This window comes from Leucoraja erinacea, chromosome 16 (genome assembly GCF_028641065.1).
Source record: "Leucoraja erinacea ecotype New England chromosome 16, Leri_hhj_1, whole genome shotgun sequence".
Lineage (NCBI taxonomy): Eukaryota > Metazoa > Chordata > Chondrichthyes > Rajiformes > Rajidae > Leucoraja > Leucoraja erinaceus.
The window spans coordinates 376,447-401,460 of NC_073392.1; the positions used below are offsets into that span (position 1 = coordinate 376,447).

At 45.8% G+C, this 25,014-nt stretch overlaps 1 protein-coding gene across 2 annotated transcripts in view; it reads right to left on the minus strand.

The window, feature by feature from the left end:
• fgd (faciogenital dysplasia) overlaps nt 1-25,014 on the minus strand; it is a 121,636-nt gene that overhangs the window by 64,237 nt on the left and 32,385 nt on the right. The window contains exon 1 of one of the 2 annotated variants that reach the window (XM_055647494.1): nt 19,503-19,779. The exons of the other annotated variant lie outside the window; for it this stretch is intronic. The gene's annotated coding sequence lies outside the window, so the exon portion shown is untranslated. Of the gene's footprint in view, nt 1-19,502; nt 19,780-25,014 lie in introns of those variants that run through there. 2 annotated transcript variants of the gene reach the window in all.

Below are 25,014 nucleotides of genomic sequence, written 5' to 3' on the forward strand. Positions count from 1 at the left end.
TGTGTACCTTCGATCTTCCAGCATCTGCAGTTCCTTCTTGAAACCCCTGAATTCCATAGTTTGTGACTTTCTTTTTGCATCATATATTTAATATAATTTGAATACTACACAAATCTGCATGTTTTCAGGGTGATCATGGATCTATCTGTCTGCAGTAATGCAGCAGTCCATTGATGATGTTGCTGCTGAGGAAGCTGGGGAGAAGATGGAGTTGGAAGATTTCCTTGGTGCAGTGAAAACCAAAGGTTAGGAGAGGGAAAACATTACTTGGAGCTAATTGTGATTCTTTATGGTTAAAATCAAAAACATTTTGACACAGTATTTTCTGACTAGATTTTCTGACCATTTTGTGTAATTGAATTGCGCACATTTTGCTACCAAAATCAGCTCTGTACGGTATCCCCCCTTAAAGATACGTTACAGAGGTGTGTATTTAGACAATAGGTGCAGAAGTAGGCCATTCGGCCCTTCGAGCCAGCACCGCCATTCTGTGGAGAACATGGTGACGTTGGAACTTGACTTCAATTCTATTAATTCAACTATTGTAACTGAAATGCTGTAAGCAGATCTATTTGTTCCCCGACTACTCACTTGTGTATTCACCAGCATCTACAGTTATGTTTCTACTTGTTGACTGCTCCACTTTGAAACCTCCTCAAGGTGTGGTGAATCTCTGGAACTCTCTGCCACAGAAGGTAGTTGAGGCCAGTTCATTGGCTATATTTAAGAAGGAGTTAGATGTGGCCCTTGTGACTAAAGGGATCAGGGGGTATGGAGAGAAGGCAGGTACGGGATACTGAGTTGGATGATCAGCCATGATCATATTGAATGGCGGTGCAGGCTCAAAGGGCCGAATGGCCTACTACTGCACCTATTTTCTATGTATCTATGTATGTACACTTACTTTGAAGAAGTTCTCTCCCCTCCATACAATCAGTCTGAAGGGTCTCGACCCAAAACGTTACCTATCCACGTTCTCCATAGATGCTGCTTGACCTGCTGAGTTACTCCAGCACTCTTGTGTCCATTTGGGGTTGGGGATTCCACATAGTAACCGTATAAGTTGTTGCAGTTGTATAAGAAGTTGGTGAGGCCGCATTCAGAGTATTGTATTCAGTTCTGGGCACCATTTTATAGGAAAAATGTCATCAAACTGGAAAGGCTACAATGAAGATTTACGGGGATGTTGCCAGGACTAGAGGGTCAGGGCTATAGGGAGAGGTTGAGTAGGCTGGGACTATTACATGGAGCACAGGAGGACGAGGAATGATCTCATAGAGACGTATTGATGGTGGTTACAGGACTCCCACTCTCACATTGAAAGACATTCCATGCAGTTTAAACCTTTCTCACCGTGAAATCTCACCGCTTGTTCAAAGAGCAAGTCTGAAGTGTGGGAGAAAACTATCAAAACATCCCAAACACTAACTATGCAAATAAACGTTATATTTCACTCGAGTTATAATGTTGCCAAGACAGAGTTCAACTACACAAAAGGCACAGAGTGCTGGAGTAACTCAGCGGGTCAGGCAGCATCTGTGGAGAACATGGTGACGTTGGAACTTGTCCTCAACTATATTAGTTCAACTCCTATTGTAACTGAAATGCTCTAAGCAGATCTATTTGTTCCCTGACTACTCACTTGTGTATTCACCAGCATCTACAGTTATGTTTCTACATGTTGACTGCTCCACTTTGAAACCTCCTCAAGGTACACTTACTTTGAAGAAGTTCTCGCCCCTCCATACAATCAGTCTGAAGGGTCTCGACCCAAAACGTCACCTATCCATGTTCTCCACAGATGCTGCCTGACCCGCTGAGTTACTCCAGCACTCTGTGTCCATTTGTGTATTAGCCAGCATCTGCAGTTGCTTGCTTTGGGGTTGGGGTTTCCACATAGTAACATTATAAGTTGTTTCACCGAGGATTTCCGAACTGAAGAAGTAGTTTAATGTGGACAGTTGTTTGTGTATGAAGTGAAACATATTTCAAACTATAGTCAGTGTTAACTCTCCTGTACTGTGGTGGAGAACGACCCAGACTTACAGGCACCACTTCAACAAGCTAACATGAATCATTTGATTGCTATGAATCAAGTAGGAGGCAGTCTTTGGTTAAAGGAAAAGATACTGAAGTTTTTCACTTTCCAGATAATTCCAACAGCCATCTCTACATACTGCAAACATCCTACGTTAGGTTTAGGTTTACCGAGGTACAGTGAAAAGCATTGTTTTGCATGCTATCCAAGCAGATCACATACTATATAAATACAATCGTCAAACTCAAGTACAATAGATGGAGCAAAAGAGAAGGCACACAGTGCAGAATTGTTAGACCGACATTTACATCCAAATCAGTTTAGTTTAGAGATGCAATGCAGAAACAGAACCTTCAGCCCAGAGTCCGCACCGACCAGTGATCCCCGCACACTAACACACTGGGGACAATTTACATACACCAAGCCAATTAACCTACAAACCTGTATCTTTGGAGTGTGGGAGGAAACCGAAGATCTCGGAGAAAACCCACGCGGTCACGGGGAGAACATACAAACTCCACACAGGCAGCACCCGTCGTCAAGATGGAACCCGGGTCTCTGGCGCTGTGAGGCAGCAACTCTACCGCTGCGCCACCGTGCCACACAATACATACAAAACACACATCAAATGAACAAGGGGTCCCATACAAACCCTGCAGAACCCCCTGACAACCACCACACTCTGCAGTCTTCCTCCAAGCAGACTTTTAAACCAAACGTCACTTCCCTCGGCATTTGTCCAGTGTTTACTTTCCTCAATGAATCTGACGTTGGATTCTGTCAAAGGTCTTTGATCTGAGCTACAGATTCCTTCACACTTCCCTTTCAGCTTCTCAAATCTGAAACTTAAACAGAGCGTTCAAGAATTCAAAGCCACTGATGGCAAGAGTGGTCAGCAAAGGGTCTTCCTTCAACACCTTCACTCCAGAAATGAATAAGATGTCACATCACGGCAGAGAGAATGAATCTCAACCTTGAGTGCATGGCGCTAGAGCCTCACTGATGAAAGAGAGACATGGACAACGACACGTCGTCCTCATTGGACTCTCAATCAGCTTCTCCATGGAGGAGTTGCCAATCCAGACCTATAGATGGAGATTGCAATGTTGCTGGTACCACGGTGACTGGGCTCAAATACTGACCATTGGCAATGGTCCAAGGCACTGAAGTAGAAAGGAGAGAACGAAAATGCAAGTTTGTACAAGCATAATGGTGGCAGTAAGACTGAGACGATGTATACCTGATGCTGCCGTCCAACAAGATCAGGGCTGGTTTTCCACATCAACAAACATTTCCAGCCACTTGTGTCCTCAAAGAATCACCATTTTCAGCAATCTCTGTTTGCAATGAAATCAATGCCAGGACCTTTAAAGATTCACCTCCTGGGTGAAGAGATTCCTCCCCATTGCAGTTCAAAGATGACTAGCCTTATTCTACTAGGCCTTGTTCATGTTCATGTGATCGGAGCAGAATTAGGCCCATCAAGTCTACTCCACAATTCAATCATGACTGATCTATCTTCCCCTCTTAACCCCATTCTCCTGCCTTCTCTCCATAACCCCTGACACCCGCACTAATCAAGAATCTATCTATCTTTGCCTTAAAAATATCCATTGACTTTGACTCCACTGCCGTCTGTGGCAAAGAATTCCACAGATTCACCACCCTCTGGCTAAAGAAATTCCTCCTCATCTCCTTCCTAAAGGAACGCCCTTTAATTCTGAGACTGTGCCCTCTGGTCCTAGACTCCCCCACTAGTGGAAACATCCTCTCCACATTCACTCTATCCAATCCCTTCACTATTCTGTATGATTCAAATGAATGTCCTTTAATTCTGAGGTTATTGTGAGTTTGTGAAGATATTGTAGCCTCTGGTTCTGAACCAGCAGAAACACCCTCTTCCCCACCTACACTGTCCTGCATTAAGAATCTTGCAACTATGGGACCACTTTTAATCCTTCGCATCTCTCCAGGTGATCGGACCGTCCCAATTTCCCACGCGATGGCTGTCCATCCCAGGACAGGCCAAATGCTCCTTCCTGCCTCTATGGCAAATGTCTGCTATTTTTAGATCATGAGACCAAGATAGTCCGCAATACTCAGGCTGTGGTCTCGCCGACGCTGTCTCAGATTGTGGCAAGATATTTTCATCAAAAGGTCAAAAGAGTAAAGCCAAAAAGAGTGCATGCAAAGAGAAGGAAATTAAAATATAAAAAACAGTCTATAAAAAGAGACAGGTTTCACTTGTAAACACATTAACAGTTGAGACATTATGGTAAGCCAGAGGAGGGTACAGTCATAGAGTCTTTCAGCATGGAAACAGGCCCTTCAGCCCAAGTCGTACATGCCGATCAACATGCCCAATCTACACTAGTCCCACCTGCCGCCGTTTGGTCCGTATCCCTCGAAACCTTTCCTATCCTGGACCTGTCCAAGAATCTTTTAAATGTTATTATAGTCCAAGCCTCAAGTACCTCCTCTGGCAGCTTGTTCTAGACACCCACTGCCCTCTGTGTGAAAATGTTGCCCCTCAGATTCCTATTAAATCTTTCTCCTCTCACCGTAAACCTATGTCCTCTGGTTTTTGACTCCCTTACTCTGGGACTGCTCTAAATATCAGGAGGGGTTGTGAGGAAGGATCACACATTAACTCAAACACACCATGTCCACTCCATGTCCACTCAGTGCCCATTCCATGACCACTCCATGTCCACTCAGTGCCCATTCCATGACCACACCATGTCCACTCCATGACCATTCCATGTCCACTCCGTGAGTGAATTCATTTAAATTTGCTCCATGTGAATTTGCTACATCGGCGTATCGAGCAAACATGCTGACTGCAAAATATCAAATGACTTTCAGTGATATTAATGAAATCTAATCGTTTTCTGCTTTGTAACCGTGAACTGACTCCCTCCACACAAAACACAAAGCCGAGCTCTCAGCCTGAATGTCGAATCTAAAACAAACCAGGAATATGGGTCACAAATAAGACAGCTTATGGTTATTATTAAAATGTATTATTTTTACGTCAGGTTGAAGACAAATACATATAAGGAAATGCTTCTCATCCTGTGGCCCGGTTCAAGTCAGCTCAGACCATCTGGAAGACTGCAAGATACATTAGGGTTTAATTAACAGCCCACACTGCAGCCTGGTCTGCATCAATTCTTGGATTACTCCATAAAAGAAATACATTCATTTCAAACTTACACAAAGACAAATAGCTCCTTGTGGCAAAACTGCACCAATTTGGCCAAATGTCATAATGTGAGTTGCACCGGTGTTACCACTCCATGAAAACGTCACCTTCATTCACACGGCAGGCTCTGCAAACCAAGCTGTCAGCATCGTGGATCTGACTGACACCAGAGTGACACTAGTCCCCTTCCTCACACAAAGTGTGCTGGCTTCCACACACAGGTCTATCTTTCCTTCTCATAGAGTGATGCAGCATGAATCCAACTTGCCCACACTGCCCAACATGTCCCAGCTACACTAGTCCCACCTGCCTGTGTTTGGTCCATATCCCTCCAAACCTGTTCTATCCATGTACCTGTCTAATTGATGTGCGCTTACTAAAACTGACAGGGAACCTACTAAGCTGCAGCACCTTTCATGGAGACCTTTGTTTGAAGTGAATCACAGCAAAAACATTTATAGTTCCGTTTCATCCACAACTCTGCAGATACGAGGAACTGCAGATGTCGGTTTACAAAGAAAAACACAAAGTGCTGGAGTAACACAGCAGGCCAGGCAGCATCTCTGGAGAACATAGATACCTTACGTTTCAGGTTGGGATCAGAACCCTTCAATCGACTAAAGAAGGGTCTTGACCCAAAACATCACCTATCCATGTTCTCCACAGATGCTGCCTGACCCGCTGAGTTACCCCAGCACTCTGTGAAACGTCACCTATCCATGTTCTCCACAGATGCTGCCTGACCCGCTGACTTACTCCAGCACTCTGTGAAACGTCACCTATCCATGTTCTCCACAGATGCTGCCTGACCCGCTGAGTTACTCCAGCACTCTGTGAAACGTCACCTATTCATGTTCTCCACAGATGCTGCCTGACCCGCTGAGTTACTCCAGCATTTTGTTGTTTTCTTAATCAGATAAGAAAAACAATCTAATCTCATGTACAATAATTAGCATAGGTGATAACAAGCACCTGTTAGTATTATAGACAATAGGCCATTCGGCACTTCGAGCCAGCACCGCCATTCAATGTGATCATGGCTGATCATCTACAGTCAGTACCCCGTTCCTGCCTTCTCCCCATATCCCTTAATGTCAAATCCCAAACCAAGACCACCATGGTCCTTAACACTGACCAGAATATTACTGCACCAGTGGACACAACATGGACACAGCAGGTTAGATGCTGCGTATTTTAATTCCAAAACAATCTCTCAAAATTCTTTAAAAGACAGGAGTGAGATTGAATGTGTCGGAAGGAACTGCAGGTGCTGGTTGACACAAAGTGCTGGAGTAACTCAGCAGAACAGGCAGCATCCCAGAAGAAAAGGAATAGGTGCCATTTCAGATTGAGACCCTGCTTCAGACTGAGAGTCAGGGAGAGAGAGAGGGAAGAGGGAGTGACGGAATATTGTCAGGTTAGGGCCACCCTGGGTATAGGTGGGGTGGACAAACTCTGCAATAAAACTCCAGTACTTGTTGGCCACCATTGGTTCTGCAGCCAACTGGATGTACAGCCCGTACATCAGGCAAGAGGTCCAGCTTCTGTCCTGTCTATTGTTGCAGACACTGTGCAGTCACCTCATAAACCAGGGGTTGGCAACCTATGGCCCCCGGGCCGAATGTGGCCCGTAACCATCTGAGCTCTGGCTGTACCGCATCCTGCACAAAGCCACCGGCACGACCGTGCACCTTCTGTCAACATGTTGAAGAAAGAACTACAGATGCTGGAAAAATCGAAGGTAGACAAAATGCTGGAGAAACCCAGAGGGTGAGATGCAAGGATTGGGTGAGGCTGCCTCACCCACCGAGTTTCTCCAGCATTTTTGTCTACCTTCTGTGAAGAAGTGATTTGATGCCTGCCATCCGGGGTGGGATGGGGGCAGATCCATGTGTACACGTGATAGATGTGGCACGCCATCCACTCACAGACATGAGTCTTGGCCCCTATGCAGAACAAGGTTGCCCACCCCTGACTTAAACAAAGGTTACAGAATACTCCTTCTCCACGAGCCACCTTATCCTGGGATGTAGAAAGTGGAACTCTGATAACACGGAACACTGAGGGCTTGAGCATGTGACAGAGCAGATACTGTGGGCAAACGGGATGTAATTCACACCTCAACACACTTTCCATTCACTTTTCTAAAAAGATGCTACACAGCAACGGGTAGAGCCAATAACTCAGTTGTTCGAAAATAAAATGTGATATATCTGTACAAACACTAGCTTTCATGCTGAAATATGGATGGGATATTTGCTGCCTTTGAGACAATGCACATACATACATCTTTGAAGGTGGGATATGAACAAAAAACGGGGGATATTAATACTATAATCATTAAATACATGCTCATGAATTTACGGTTAGATATTGCCAGATAGCTTGGGCACATATGTCCCACTCACTGGGCCAAATGCTGGCAAATGGGACTAGCTTAGATGGGTCAGCATGGACACGTTGGGCTGAAGGGCCTGAGTCCATGCCTGCATTTCAGAAAGTTCTGATTAAATCTCAGACAGTATTGCCTTTTTATAAATGTATTTTTAAATTACAAGCAAGATTGATGGTTTTTGCATCAGCATCATGGACATGCCTTAGAAACTATATCAAAGCAAGTTAGCACTTGAAATGTAACCATAATGAACAGTAATTTTATAAAATCAATATTGAGATAGATTTTCCAAATGTTACAGTAGTCCTGGTGAAAATGATTATGAATCAACCTAAAGACTGATGGAGACCCAAAGGGATTTGAAATAGTTTACAATGTAAAGGGGGAAGTGTTTAAAAGATCGATTATCTCACAAGAATACTACACTTCACAAACCTAGGAGGAGCAGTCTGTAGCTGGAAAGTGAGCGTCTCGAGACCAAGAACTCGACACCAAATGCAAAGCAAAGCCTGCTCATAAGGCCATGAGTGATAGGAGCAGAATTAGGCCATTCGGCCCATCAAGTCTACTCCGCCATTCAATCATGGCTGACCCATCTCTCCCTCCTAACCCCATCCTCCTGCTGATGGGCGCGTTATTTAGTCCATGTTTAAGTTGGTGACTTGGTGCTCATGAACAAACAGACGTAGTCCAATACCTTGCCCCAAGCCAGTCGTAACTATAAACATAGAAAATAGGTGCAGGAGGCCATTCGGCCCTTCGAGCCAGCACCGCCATTCATTGTGATCATGGCTGATCATCCACAATCAGTAACCCGTGCCTGCCTTCTCCCCATATCCCTTTATTCCACTAGCCCCTAGAGCTCTATCTAACTCTTTTAAATCCATCCAGTGAATTGGCCTTCACTGCCCTCTGTGGCAGGGAATTACACAAATTCACAACTCTCTGGGTGAAAAAGTTTTTTCTCATCTCAGTTTTAAATGGCCTCCCCTTTATTCTAAGACTGTAGCCCCTGGTTCTGGACTCACCCAACATTGGGAACATTTTTCCCGCATCTAGCTTGTCCAGTCCTTTTAACTAATGCAAATTTGATGCCATGTCTTGAACTACTCACAATGTTACATTATTAAAGTATATTAAATAAACCGCTGAATCAAATAAATGAATTGGCTGTCCAGATACTTTCCCGCACAAAGCAATAACCTCTCTAATATAATTGACTCATTGTGTCTTCAATAACAAGCTGCTCCACCTCACCTGTGCGGCAGTGTTTGTACGTTCTACTCTCCAAACAAATATCTTCCTCCTCACTGTCTTCCTCTGACCAACATGTTCATTTCCTGAGCAACCTTCAACCTGATACCCCTGTGCCTGAAGGTTGGTTTCTGACATAAGGGGTCTCTCCCCCCCCCCCCCCCCCCCCCCCTTGCACAAATACATGCAGCTTCACCTCATTTTAAGAATCTCAGTCTCAAGGGCATTTATTATATAGACCCGGCTGATGTAAGATTGCATTAAAAATCAAAAACAAAATAACTACAGAAACAGATTTGAAAAGGCAAGAGGATTGGAAGATGGTCCAAGGGGAAACAATAGAAATAGTAAAATACTTAACTGTATAAAGTTAAAGTCGGGGTTAGATTCAAGAATGAATATAAACTGAGATTAAGGAATAACAGATTGCTAAAGAACCCTCTGCCTCGCTGGATCAGTCACAGAAACGCTGAATAAGAATTGTCGGTCTCACAACTATAAACAAAATGTAAACATAAATCGATTAATTCAGAGTGGAGGATGATCGCAGTCTGAGGGCAATCATGTAGGATCCAGGGTGGAAGGATTTACATGCACCATTGTGTCTGTGTTGCACTGGTTGCCAAGTTGCTTATTTTACAGTAAAAGTGAGACAGAGAAGAAATATAGTTCTGTAGATAAAGTGCCAGAGACCACAACACAGAATGAATTTTCAGCGCAGCTAAAGACAGCCCACATAAACATGGATCGGCTCACTGGCTCGCTGGCTCACTCGCCTGCCCGCTCGTCATTAGTCTGATTGAGGAAATAACAGAGCAGGAGGGAAGTGGTGGAGTTCCCCAAATACAGTGCTGGAGCTTTGTTCCTGTTACTCTGAAGCCAGTGAGAGGTAGTGGAATACGGGCAGAATATCAGTGAGTGAGTCCATGTGGCTGTTGGCCTCACTCCACATTAGTAACAGCTGCAAACATCATTCTTGTGGAATATTTCATGCACCAAGACTTCTCCAGAGTTCTGTAAAAATTCCTAAAGCTAGCTGATGTGGATCAAAGTCAAAAATATTTAAACACATCGTAATGAAGTTACATTTTAAGCTGCTCACATTTGCCAAGGAATCTAAGAATGTTAGAAATGGGAGTTAGCAAGTTGTAGTGAAATGTGTTGGTGCTGGGACTGACCACTGACCACTGACCAGGGCAAGAATCCTTGCATTGGCCATAAACTCATCCACACCTTGCAGAGTTTTCTCATTCACTAAATGAATGGCATCATCACCTGACACAGTAATTGATACATTTGGCAGACAAGTCATGAACAACATCAACAAACCTATCAGAGTTCAACATAATTGCAATCAGGCCCAAACATCAAGAGATGGACCCTGACCCTAGCTAACCTAACCCTAGCTAACCTAACCCTAGTAAACCTAAGATACACAAAAATGCTGGAGAAACTCAGCGGGTGCAGCAGCATCTATGGAGCGAAGGAGATGGGTAACGTTTCAGGCCGAAACCCTTCTTCAGATAGTTAACCTAACCCTAGTTAACCTAACCCTAGTTAAACTAACCCTGGATTCTACCTTCGATTTTCCAGCATCTGCAGTTCCTTCTTAAACACCTGGGTCCTATTACTGGCCTCCCCTCCCGCTGGTAATATAACACTAACAGAAGGCTGTGGAGGCCAAGTCAATGGATATATTTAAGGCAGAGATAGATAGATTATTGATTAGTACGGGTGTACGAGGTTATGAAGAGAAGGCAGGAGAATGGGGTTAGGAGGGAGAGATAGATCAGCCACTGTTGATTGGCGGAGTAGACTTGATGGGCCGAATGGCCTCATTCTGTTTCTGCAACTAATCCAATACTGCTTCTTATTCCTCACTTTCATATTTAAAATAATGCTAATTGGAAGATCAAGAGTCAAGAGTGTTTTATTGTCATATGTTCCGGATGGGACAATGATATTCTTACTTGCTGCAGCACAACACAATATGTGAATATGGAAACATTGTATATAACGGGGGAAGAGAAAAAAAGAAAAAGTTCAATAAACAACAAATATAGTGCAATAATAATAGTCTTTTGCAATTCAGAGCTCAGAGCTTATTTGTTGTTGTGTTTAATAGCCTGATGGCTGTAGGGAAGAAGCTGTTCCTGAACCTGGACGTTACAGTTTTCAGGTTCCTGTACCTTCTTCCTGATGCAGTGGTGAAATGAGTGTGTGGCCAGGATAGTGTGGGTCTTTGATGATGTTGGCTGCCTTTTTGAGGCAGCGACTACGATAGATCCCTTCGATGGTGGGGAGGTCAGAGCCGGTGATGGACTGGGCAGTGGTCACAACTTTTTGCAGTCTTTTCCGCTCCTGGACATTTAAGTTGCCAAACCAAGCCTTGATGCAACGGTCAGCATGCTCTCTACTGAGCACCTGTAGAAGTTCAAGAGAATCCTCTTTGACAAACTTAATCTCCGTAATCTTCTCAGGAAGTAGAGGCGCTGATGTGCCTTCTTTATAATTGCATCAGTGTGCTGGACCAGGAAAGATCTTCGGAAATATGCACGCCCAGGAATTTGAAGTTATTGACCTTTTCCACCATCGACCCGTTGATATAAACGGGACTGTGGGTCCCCATCCTACCCCTTCCAAAGTCCACAATCAATTCCTTGGTTTTGCTGGTGTCGAGGGCCAGGTTATTGAGCTGGCACCATTTGGTCAATCGGTCGATCTCACTTTTATACTCTGACTCGTCTCCATCAGTGATACGTCCCACAACAGTGGTGTCGTCGGCAAACTTGATAATGGAGTTCGCACTGTGACTGGCTACGCAGTCATGAGTATAGAGTGAGTACAGCAGGGGGCTGAGCACGCAGCCTTGAGGTGCTCCCGTGCTGATCGTTATTGAGGCTGACACATTTCCACCAATACGAACAGACTGTGGTCTGTGAATGAGGAAGTCGAGGATCCAATTGCAGAGGGATGCGCAGAGACCCAGTTCTGCGAGTTTGGTAACCAGTTTGGAGGGGATGATTGTGTTAAATGCCGAGCTGTAGTCAATGAATAACAGCCTGACATATCAGTTTTTGTTGTCCAAGTGGTCCAGAGCGGAGTGGAGGGCCAGCGAGATCGCATCCACCGTTGATCTGTTGTGGCGGTAAGCGAACTGCAGTGGGTCCAGGTTTTTGTCGAGGTAGGAGTTGATTTGCTCCATGATCAACCTCTCAAAGCATTTCATCACCACCGGCGTTAGTGCCACTGGTCGATAGTCATTGAGGCACCTCACCTTACTCTTCTTGGGCACCGGTAATAATTGATGTCCTTTTATAGCAGGTGGGAACCTCAGACCTCAGAAGTGAGAGGTTGAAAATGTCCGTAAAAAACCCAGCCAGTTGGTCCGCACAGGTTTTTAGAACACGACCGGGTATACCATCAGGTCCAGGCGCTTTTCGGGGGTTCACCCCTCTGAAGGATTTCCTGACGTCGGTCTCTGTGACTGAGACTGAAATGCCATCACAGCGAATGGGGGTTCGGGAAGGCACATCAGTATTCTCCCTATTGAACCGTGCGTAAAACGCATTGAGCTCGTCAGGGAGTGATGTTTCGCCGACATTCGAGCTGCCTCCTGGTTTTGCCTTGTAGGAGGTGATTGCATTCAGGCCCTGCCACAGCTGCCGAACATCTGTCTCATCCTCCAGCTTGGAGCAGAAGTCCCTTTTGACCGTTTTGATGGCCTTACCAAGGTCGTATCTGGACTTCTTGTAGACCTCTGCATCTCCAGACCTGAATGCCCAGGATCTGGTCTTCAGAAGAGTGCGGATCTCAAAGTTCATCCAAGGTTTCTGATTGGGAAACATTTGGAAGGTTTTTGTAGGGATGCAGTCCTCCACACATTTATTTACGAAGTCTGTAATGACTGTGGCGTATTCGTTCAAGTCCGTTGCCGAGTCCATGAACATTTCCCAGTCTACAGACTCCAAACAGTCCTGGGGTTGTTCCTCTCCCCCCCCCACCCCCCCCCCCCCCCCCCCCCCCCCCCCCCCCCCCCCCCCCCCAGCTCTGTGCTGTCCTCACCTCTGGGGGTGCGCTCTTCAATTGCTGCCTGTAGGCAGGAAGAAGCAGCACCGCGGTATGGTCGGATTTACCGAAGTGAGGGCGAGGGATAGAACGATAGGCATTCTTGATGGTGGTGTAGCAGTGGTCGAGGGTGTTATGTCCTCTGGTGCAGCAGGAGACATGTTGGTGGAAGTTAGGGAGCGATTTCTTTAGGTTTGCTTTATTGAAGTCCCCAGCAATGGTGGTAAATGCCTCGGGGTAAGACGTCTGATGTTTGTTGACCACGGCGTGCAGCTCCTCCAGTGCCAGACGGACGTCTGCCTGGGGTGGGATGTAGACCGCTGTCAGGATAATGGAGGTGAATTCCCTTGGAAGGTAGAAGGGGCGACACTTCACAGCCAGATGTTCCAGGTGTGGAGAGCAGGAGTTGGACAGGACAGCCACGTCTGAGCACCACGCAGAGTTGACCATGAGGCAGACACCCCCTCCTCTCCCTTTCCCAGATGCCAGTGTACGGTCCATACGGTGGATGGAGAACCCTTCAGGCTGGACCGCTGAGTCTGGGGAGCTGGGGGTGAGCCATGTCTCTGTGAAACAGAACACAGAGCATTCCCTCAGCTCCCTTTGATAAAGCAGCCTTGCCCTTCCTTGCTCTTCAACATATGTCCATGGTGAAACTATGCCCAGGTCAGCTGATCACCACCTCATTACTCTGACCCTGGCATCACTTATACATGAGTTTACTTTAGTTTGGAGCCACGTGTACCGAGGTACAGTGAATACATGAAAAGCTGTATAATGGGAATGTTGCAGCAATCCCCATTATAGCAACATCTGAAAATAACAAAGTCTATAAAATATTCATTGGAGTAAAGGAGTTACGTTCCATGAAATCAGATATATCTCATTTTTTGTCCTTCCGTTGCTAAACCCAGACACACAGTTCCTAAAGAGACTACCTCTGCAGAGCTCCTGATATCAACTCCAGAGAGAGTCTTGGCATCGGGCCAAACTCTCGACTGACGTAAATGCAGGATTGAAGCCAACAACTGAATCAGAGGCTGTGCGAAGGTGCGTAGATCCTCTGGCACCTCCAACTAAAGTCTAGACAAAGACTACACACAGAGGTTCAGAAAGCAAATGAGACAAGTGGTATCTTCTCTGGAAGTAGAAGTGAAAGTGCCCAAGGATTGGTGAGACGCAAGGCAAGGGTCTGATCTCCTGGAGATGCCACATGCTCAAGTGTCAGCACAGAGTCATCAATGGTCCCATCACTGCAGTCTATCTTACTCAGGCAAGATGCCCAGAAAGCTTAGCACAGACATTGTGGGCCCAAAGGGCCTGTTCATAGATCATATGTTCTAGGTGAAGAATTAGATCATTTGGCCCATCAAGTCTCCTCCATCATTCAATCACAGCTGATCTATGTCTCCCTCTCAACCCCATTCTCCTGCCTTCTCCCTATAACCTCTGACAACTGTACTGATCAACAATCTGTCAATCTCTGCTTTTAAAATATCCACCAACTTGGCCTCCACAGCCTTGTGTGGCAAAGAATTCCACAGATTCACCACCCTCTGACTGAAGAGAATCCTCCTCATCTCCTTCCTAAAAGGAACGTTTGTTAATTCTGAGGCTTTGGTCTCTGGTCCTAGACTCTCCCACTAGTGGAAACATCCTCTCCACATCCACTCTATCCAGGCCTTTCACTATTCATTCACATATAGAAACATAGAAACATAGAAATTAGGTGCAGGAGTAGGCCATTCGGCCCTTCGAGCCTGCACCGCCATTCAATATGATCATGGCTGATCATCCAACTCAGTATCCCGTAACTGCCTTCTCTCCATACCCCCTGATCCCCTTAGCCACAAGGGCCACATCTAACTCCCTCTTAAATATAGCAATATATCTGTGGTTTGATTCTCTCTGGAGAATAACACAGCCTCAAGTACAGCAACTCCAGATCTACAGGCTTGTCTTGGATGGTTACATCATCACCAGTTCGGAAAAATAGCACCAGGGTTTAAAGGATTAACCTCCAGACTACAAAGATTAGGCATGTTCCACCTTTAGTATGGAACTGGGGTCAAAGAAGGAGTGTTCATGTTGATCGTGGCCCTGTCTCGACCAATCTTTCCACCACCACCCACAAGAAGCACAAGGCAGACACCATTGTGCAGATGCCGAGAAGTGGCTGAACAACTTCTAATCTTGTGTGTGGACTCAACTAGAAGAAGAAGTGTGGAACTTTAAAGGAGGTACACAAAAAAGCTGGAGAAACTCAGCGTGTGCAGCAGCATCTATGGAGCAAAGGAAAAAGGCAACGTTTCGGGCCAAAACCCTTCTTCAGACAAACTTTAAAGGAGGTTGTTTTGTCCAAAGCAGTTCACAGGAAAATATAAATAAATTCCATCCTCCAGAGAAGGTGTTGGGAAAATTGTTGATAAAATTGTAACGAGGGAATGCCACGAAGTACAACTACAAATCTTGGATTAGACAGTTATTAAAGGCTGTGGAATCAATACGTGTAGATGGAGACAAAGGAGACATGTAGATACAGACATTTAACAGGTTGAAAGGGCCAAATGACTTGTTGCTGTTATACCTTCTTGTAACGGTACCAGTGGCCAGGGTACATTCTCAGCCCCAGCTATTTTAGCACAGCTGGAACCAATCAATCCATCCTACATGGATATTTGATGAACTCAGATTTAAATGGAAAGATATTTCTGGTGAGAGGAAGAAGATTTATTAGGAACCTAAGGGGTAACTTTCCACACAGTGCATGGAACGAGATGCTAAAGAAGGTAGTTGATGCTGGGACTATCCCTACGTTTAAAAGGCACTTGGACAGGTTCATGGACAGGAAAGGTTTAGAGGGAAATGGGCCAAACTCAGACAAATAGGACTCACTTTGATGGCATCTTGGTCAGCAGGGATGAGTGGGCCGAAGGGCCTGTTTCCCTGCTGTCTGACTATTTGGCTGATATTTGGAAATATTGTTGCATGAAGCATTGTTTGTTTGTGTTCGTGTTGTTGGCATGTTTGGGTGCCAACTAGATTAGACTTTGTTAGATCAACGGGACAACATCTCAACCTGGCCTAGTCAACACCTTCACTGCTCTGCTTGTAGATCCCTGGTCTCAATCTCCAACACGCCCTGGTCACAGGCAGTTTAGTTACATTCTAGTCCGAACCTTGACCACCGTCTGTAGAAGAGGAACCAACCCATTCTAGGTATCTTATGACAAGAATTGTTACTCTGAATAATGTCACATTTCGTAACACCACTTCTGCATATGCAAGGGATGTGAATATGTTGGACATCTACAGGAGCTGGGTTAGAGTTGGCCCGAAATCTCTCTGGACTTACTCAAAGCTAGCATTTATTTCAAGAGGGCTTGTATACAAATACAGGGATGTATTGCTGAGGCTCTATAAGGCGCTGTTCAGGTCGCATTTGGAATATTGTGAGCAATTTTGGGGATCATATCTGAGGAAGGATGTGCCGGCTCTGGAGAGGGTCCGGAGGAGGTTTACCCGAATGATCCCAGAATGAGTAGGTTAACCTATGATGAGCGTTTGTCGGCACTGGGCCTGTACTCGCTGGAGTTTAGAAGAATGAGGGGGGGGACCTCATTGAAACACACAGAATAGTGAAATGCTTGGATAGAGTGGATGTGGAGAGGATGTTTCCACTAGTGGGAGAGTCTAGGACTAGAGGTCACAGCCTCAGAATTAGGAAGGAGATGAGGAGAAATTTCTTTAGTCAGAGGGTGGTGAATCTGTGGAATTCTTTGCCACAGAAGGCTGTGGAGGCCAAGTCAATGGATATATTTAAGGCAGAGATAGATTTTTGATCGGTATGGGTGTCAGAGGTCATGGGCAGGAGTATAGGGTTAGGAGGGAGAGATAGATCAGCCATGAATGAATGTCGGATTAGACTTGTGATGGACCGAATGGCTTAATTCTACTATCACTTATGACATCTACAATAGGTGGGTTTGAGTGGTCTCTGCACATCTGTGGGACAATGATTCTGATGTTAATGACTCTGTGGAGGAAACAAGACATTTGTGATCTGAATGAGTCGCGGCAACACAATTGTGAAACAGAGTTCAGGATTGGAAATTAAATACTGGTTTTGTGGGCTGGAAATCGAGGATATAAACTTTGGAAAGAGGGAGGGAGAGAGAGAGAGAAAGCACGAATGTTTAAATTAAAACTACATTTTCATAAGCGATAGGAGCCATTCGGCCCATCGCGTTCACTGCCATTCAATCACGGCTGATCTATGTTTTCCTCTAAACCCCATTCTCCTGCCTTCTCCCCATAACCTTTAACCTTCAAAGGTTTCTCAATCTCAGCTTTAGATAATATCCACTGACTTGGCCTCCACAGCCTTCTGTGGCAATGAATTCCACAGATTCACCACCTTCTGACTGAAGAAATTCCTCCTCGTCTCCTTCCTAAAGGAACATCCTTTAATTCTGAGGCTGTGACCTCTAGTCCTAGATTCTCCCTCTAGTGGAAACATCCTCTCCACACCCTCTCTATCCAGGCCTTTCACTGTTTGGTAAGTTTCAATGTGATCCCCCCTCGTTCTTCTAAACTCCAGTGAGTACAGGCCCAGTGCCGACAAACCATAAGGAATTAACCAATGGCTAACGTTCTGTGCCAGCGTGCCAGATCAGGATTAACTAACATATCACACCAATAAATGCTTTATGATGTTACTCATGATGTTACTCTAAAAACTAAGTTTAATGATGAGGACCACAAGCTCCTCAAAAAATAGACAGCAGGAGAGATAATGGTGACAACTCCATCAATAACCCGCGCGTCTCCCGTTTAACCGCATCAGTTCCTTGTCCGAGATTGCTGGAGGTCAAACCAGGCCACACCAAGCAGTATCGACCTGGCTGTGAATACAACAGCAATGTGCCCCATCATTAGATGCCTCTGACCCCTGCAGCACAAACACAGGAAACCACAAGGCACAAAGAGCAAGACTAGTTTGCATTATCATGAAAAAATAATCAATCATTAATTACAGTCTCAATTTATTTTGGGAAACATATCAAAGTTCTAATCAATTGCTGCCAGAGTCAGGGCACCAAGTGGAAATAAAATCATTGTGCTTCCAAAACTGCAACCTGCAGACACAAGATAGACACAGAGTGCTGGAGTAACTCAGCGGGTCAGGCAGCATCTGTAGAGAGAAGGAATGCGTGACGTTTCGGGTCAAGATCTTTCTTCAGACACAGCTTTGTCCACAGAATACCTGTGAACATCTTCGCCTGAGACTGGATTAATGATCTTAAAGTTTTTGTGCTTCAACTATCCGCTAAAATGCAGGACAGTTCATACCGACTGAAGATTGGCTTTAGTTATTATCACGCAAAGTAACTGACCAGTACCATGCCTTGTCAGGGTGAGGCAAACAATCCCTGCCAGTTGATGCTCAGATGGAGAATTATGAATGAATTGATCTCTTTATGTCTCTGTTTGATTCCCACAATAAATGTCAAATATTGGACATTTTAAATAATCTGACCAAGAGCAGCTGATCTCAAGTGGAAGCGTGTTTTACCTCCATGCTCCGTCACCCATTTCACGTGGAGGAGTTTCCGAAGGTCAGCACTGAAGCAGCCGCGCAGCACAGCAATGCATCACAGCCCCCGTGCAGCACAGTAATGCATCAGAGTCCCCTTGCATCACAGCCCCCGTGCAGCACAGCAATGCATCACAGCTCCCGTGCAGCACAGCAATGCATCAGAGCCCCCGTGCAGCACAGCAATGCATCACAGCCCCCGTGCAGCACAGTAATGCATCAGAGTCCCCGTGCATCACAGCCCCCGTGCAGCACAGCAATGCATCACAGCCCCCGTGCAGCACAGCAATGCATCACAGCCCCCGTGCAGCACAGCAATGCAGCACAGCAATGCATCACAGCCCCCGTGCAGCACAGCAATGCATCACAGCCCCCGTGCAGCACAGCCCCCGTGCATCAGGTATAGAGCAATGTGTCAGAGGCTTTTGTAACGGGCAACCCTGTCGTTATGGTAACGGCATTGCTGGATATACAGGCAGCAGCACAATTGGCTCTTCGCAAAATAATCAAAACCCAGCAGAATTCATACCTGGTTGATTATGATTATTGCCCAGTGTAGGGTCACAGAGCAGTGTAACAGTGTAACATCACAGTGTAACAGTAAAATGCAGCAATCTTTGTGGGACCAACTGCATTCATTTTTCCTTATTCATGTTTATCTTGCAGTGCAGAAGCAGGCTCATGCATAATAGATTTCTTCACAATATATTAAGATAATTAAATACTTGCTGAGCCAGCAGTCACCTTTAGCAGAGTATAAAATATCACAAACAATTGGTGATTGAGCACAGAGCAGAGGATGATGTAGATGGGAGGATGAGGGTGGACAGGGGCACAGACATGAACATGAAATGGCAATCACAGAGGCACCATTTTAGAACTGCCCCCACACGGAGTCTGGGACGGGGGGGCTGGGTCTGCCGCACCGGGGGCGACCAGGACTCACCGCATCAGTCTAGCCCGGCATCTGGCCTGTCCCTCTCACATCACCGCTCAGCTCAGCTCAGCTCAGCACGGACCGATGTACAGCCGACAGCAAGCAGGCCGTCACCAACAGACACACAGGGGTCCCGGGCAACACTGGGGGGGGGGGGGGGGGGGGGTCAGCACTGCCCACGGCCCCTCATGTACCACGGCCAGCGGTTCACACAATGGTGGCAGCAGCCATTCACAGATCAACAATGCCCCGATACACGGAGAGAGAGGAGAGGTTGCTGTCGACATAATACCATGATACGGTCTCCCTGGCAACTCATGATGGCCACAGTAGCAGAGGGGAGGGGGAGCAGAGAGAGGGGGAACGAGAGAGGGAGGGAGAGGGAGGGAGAGAGAGAGAGAGAGAGAGAGAGAAGAGGGGAGAAGGGAGAGAGAGAGGGGGGAGAGAGAGAGAGAGAGGGAGGGGAGAGAGATGGGGGGAGAGGGGGAGAGTGAGGGGGAGAAACAGGGAGAGATAGACAAGGAGACAGACGGCGAGACAGAGATGGGGAGAGACAATAGGTGCAGGAGTAGGCCATTCGGCCCTTTGAGGCAGCACCGCCATTCAATGTGATCATGGCTGATCATCCACAATCAGTACCCCGTTCCTGCCTTCTCTCTATATCCCATGACTCCGCTATCTTTAAGAGTTCTATCTAACTCTCTCTTGAAAGCATCCAGAGAATTGGCCTCCAAAGCCCTCTGAGGCAGAGAATTCCACACACTCACAACTCTCTGTGTGACAACGTTTTTCCTCATCTCCGTTCTAAATGGCTTACCCCTTATTCTTAAAGTGTGGCCCCTGGTTCTGGACTCCACCAACATCGGGAACATGTTTCCTGCCACTAGTGTGTCCAAACCCTTAATCTATATAACTAAATGTCTGATCTTGACCACTTCCTGTTGTTCAGTATATTGATTTAAGAAAAATGCTGCCGCTTACGGCTGTGATTTTTGGCCATCTTACTCAGAGTCCCCCTCCGCTGCGCAGGACAAGAGAATTTTTCCCATCAATGAAAAATAAAAGAGTTTTAGTGTTTAAAGAATGTTGAGATTCTCTGTCCTGAAGGCCACGCCCCTTCCGGAGGGACTATAAAACCTGGAAGTGTCGAATGCCTCAGTCAGTCTCTGCAAGATGGGGGAGCGAGAGGGTCACGTCTCTCAGTCTGAGCTGTGAATAACACTGAACACGTGTCTACTAAACTGTGAGTGGTTTTACTGACCTGTCAGTGCCCTTAATGCGGTTTGGAAATTCTAAAGCTGTGTTGCCTTTGGTTTGGAAATGCTAAAGTTGTGTTGCCTTTGGTTTGGAAATGCTAAAGCTGTGTTGCCTAATTAAAGTTGCCTTGCCTAATTAAAGTTGCCTTGCCTAATTAAAGTTGCCTTGCCTAATTAAAGTTGCCTTGCCTAATTAAAGTTGCCTTGCCTTCTATATAATTAAAATTCTAATCTTGACCACTTCCTGTTTGCGCTTTATATTGATTTTAGAAAAAAGGCTACCATGTACGGCTGTGATTTTTGGCCATCTTACTCAGTCCCCCTCTGCTCATCAGGTGCCGAGGATTTTTCTCATCGATGAAAAATATATGAGTTACTCGTGTTTTTATAATGTTGAGATTCTCTCTCCTGTCAATCACGCCATGAAGGCCACGCCCCTTCTGGTGGGAGGGGGAGGGACTATAAAACCCAGAAGTGTGGGCGTGGCTCAGTCTCTGCAAGATGGAGGAGGGAGAGGTCCAGACTCGCTGTCTTTAGTGGCCTTGCACCCTGCTTAAAATGGAATTTCAAGGAATAGCCGTGAATTAACTGCCAACCCACCAGCCGTGAGTGAGTGAGCTGCCAGCACAACAGGCGGTGGTGGAGAGGTGGAATACTGCGTTGGGGGACCAGCCCTCCCGTGTGATGCTGAGACCCAACTGGTCCCACTTAGTCTAGTAATATAATATGTTTCAATAAGATTCCCTCTCATCCTTCTAAATTCCAGAGTATACAAGTCCAGCCGCTCCATTCTATCAGCATATGACAGTCCTGCCATCCCGGGAATTAACCTGGTGAACCTATGATGCACTCCCTCAATAGCAAGAATGTCCTTCCTCAAATTTAGAGACCAGTTTTGGTCTCTAAATTTGAGGAAGGACATTCTTGCTATTGAGGGAGTGCAGTTTTGCACACAATGCTCCAGGTGTGGTCTCACTAGGGCTCTGTACAACTGCAGAAGGACCTCTTTGCTCCTATATTCAATTCCTCTTGTTATAAAGACCAACATGCCATTCGCTTTCTTCAGTGCCTGCATGCTTACTTTCATTGACTAACAAGGACCCCCAGATCCCATTGTACTTCCCCTTTTCCCCTTGACACCATTTAGATAATAATCTGCCTTCCTGTTTTTGATACCAAAGTGGATAACCTCACATTTATCCACATTAAACTGCATCTGCCATGCATATGCCCACTCCCCCAACCTGTCCAAGTCACCCTGCATCCTCATAGCATCCTCCTCACAGTTCACACTGCCACCCAGCTATGTGTCATCTGAAAATTTGCTAATGTTACTTTTAATCCCTTCATCCAAATCATTGATGTATATTGTAAATAGCTGCGGTCCCAGCACCGAGCCTTGTGGTACCCCACTAGTCACTGCCTGCCATTCTGAAAGGGACCCGATAATCCCTACTCTTTGTTTCCTGTCTGCCAACCACTTCTCTATCCATGTCAGCACTCTACCACCAATACCATGTGCTCTAATTTTGCCCACTAATCTCCTATGTGGAACCTTATCAAATGCTTTCTGAAACTACAGGTACACTACATCCACTGGCTCACCCTTGTCCATTTTCCTAGTTATATCCTCAAAAAATTCCCGAAGAGAGGGTGAGAGAGAAACAGAGGGACAGAGACAGCGAGAGAGAGTTGGAGAGAGCAACAGAGAGAGAAAGAGGGGAGGAGAGTCAGAGAGAGAGAGGGATAGAGGGAGTGACACAGAGAGAGAGCAGGGAGAAGGGACAGAGAGAGCAGCGGGGAAGTGTAGCAAAGACCAGCAGCCCCCAATACCCACCCATGAAGGTCACACGCGCACACACACACACACGCGCACGCACACACGCACGCACACACACACACACGTACACACACACACGCACACACACACACACACACACACACACACCCACCCACACACACACCACACACACACACACACACACACACACACACACACACACACACACACACACACACACACACACACACACACACACACACTCACACACACACACACACACACACACGCACACACACACGCACACACACACACACTTCCACTCTGCTCTCGGCACGGTGATGCATCTGCAATGTTATGAAAACGTGTTCGCTCTTTAACAAAATTTCCCACCAATTAATTCAAAGTTGCTTAAATTAATTCAAAACTCCACAGCAGTCAAGATAATGAACGAGATACAAAAAGTTGCTCCTTCAAGAATTAAAGTTTCTCCCAAATCAAACAAAATGATGACTAGAATTATTTTTATAAAGTTCCAGATATTTTTTCTCCCCATTCGATGGCCAAATGTGCTTGGATGTTTCAAATAACTGTGGTGGAACTGTGATGGTGAATGTTAACTGGGAAACATTCCATGCTGCCGAAATGACAGAGAGTTGGGGATGGGGGGGGAGACAGTGGAGGAAGTGGGGGGGGGGGGGGGGGGGGTGGAGGAAGTGGGGGGGGGGGGGGGGGGGGGGGGGGGGAGGGCTGGACTTTGCCCTGATTTCCCAGAGGATACAGGGTGGGATACAATCTGTAAATGACAGAGATAAATTTGTTCACATCACTGAGAACTTGGTTAACAAAGCAAACTCAATACTTGCATTTATTTCAAGAGGGCTTGTGTACAAAACCAGGGGTGTAATGCTGAGGCTCTATAAGGCGCTGGTCAGGTCACATTTGGAATATTGTGAGCAATTTTGGGGATCATATCTGAGGAAGGATGTGCCGGCTCTGGAGAGGGTCCAGAGGAGGTTTACAAGAATGATCCCAGGAATGAGCAGGTTAACCTATGATGAGCGTTTGTCGGCACTGGGCCTGTACTCGCTGGAGTTTAGAAGAATGAGGGGGGATCTCATGGGAACACACAGAATAGTGAAAAGCTTGGATAGAGTGGATGTGGAGAGGATGTTTCCATTAGTGGGAGAGTCTAGGACTAGAGGGAGAGTCTAGGACTAGAGGTCACAGCCTCAGAATTAAAGGATGTTCTTTTGAGAAGGAGATGAGGAGAAATGTCTTTAGTCAGAGTGTGGTGAATCTGTGGAATTCTTTGCCACAGACGGCTGTGGAGGCCAAGTCAATAGATATATTTAAGGCAAAGATAGATTGTTGATTAGTGCGGGTGTCAGAGGTTATGGGGAGAAGGCAGGAGAATGGGGTTAGGAGGGAGAGATAGATCAGCCATGATTGAATGGTGGAGTGGACTCGATTGGCCGAATGGCCTAATTCTACTCCTATCACTTATGACCTTATAAACAACTCCTGGTAAATTTAAAACAAGGACAAATGGTCCAATGTGGATGAAATGTTGTGCTCACTGAGAGATTGGCTCCATTTGGCACAGGTACTGAGCCCACACTCAGGTGTGTAGTGACTGCCTTTTGTACACAAGCTTCCGTTCAGGTCAATACATCATCACACTGGTAAAGATATATATTTTTTAATTCAACAATAAATATGTGGGTGCTAATTGCGATCATTTAGGATATTTTGTAATAAGGTGAGGATCAGATGTTGATGGAGAGAGTTGCATTTACAATATTGGGACTGTCACATACTGAGCATTTCCAGCATTTACTGCTTTTATTTCATATTTTCAGCACCTGCATTTTAAAATTTCAATAAAATGAAAATTATTTCGATCAAACACAACTTTCAAGGCAGAGATAGATATATTAGTGCGGGTGTCAGAGGTTATGGGGAGAAGGCAGGAGAATGGGGTTAGGAGGGAGAGATAGATCAGCCATGATTGAATGGCGGAGTAGACAGGATGGGCCGAATGGCCTAATTCTGCTGCTACCACTTATGACTGCATTTGTTGTGTAACATCAGACACAGCCCAAATTAAGATGAGCTTATATCGGGGTGATTCCACCTCACCCACACGGCAGAGAGTCTGAATCTCTCTCACATGAGGCCACTCACATCTATTCACGAGATCCAAGAACTCAGTTTACAGATTTGTGGATAAAAATTGAAATAATACATTTAATAAATGAGTCCAAACCAACTCGCAGTCTCCAGTTTCAGTTCAATCAATATTTCCATTTTAATCGTTTATCAATTCCTTTGCCCCACCCTCTCAAAGTTTCAGCAAAAACACGACAGACAAGCCTAGAATCCGGCTCCCTCTCGGCTAACTCGTGTAGTTCACCAGGAATCCAGAATAGGAGCAGCATTTCAACTCTCAGGTCAGCGGACTTTATCAATAAAGATGAAAGTC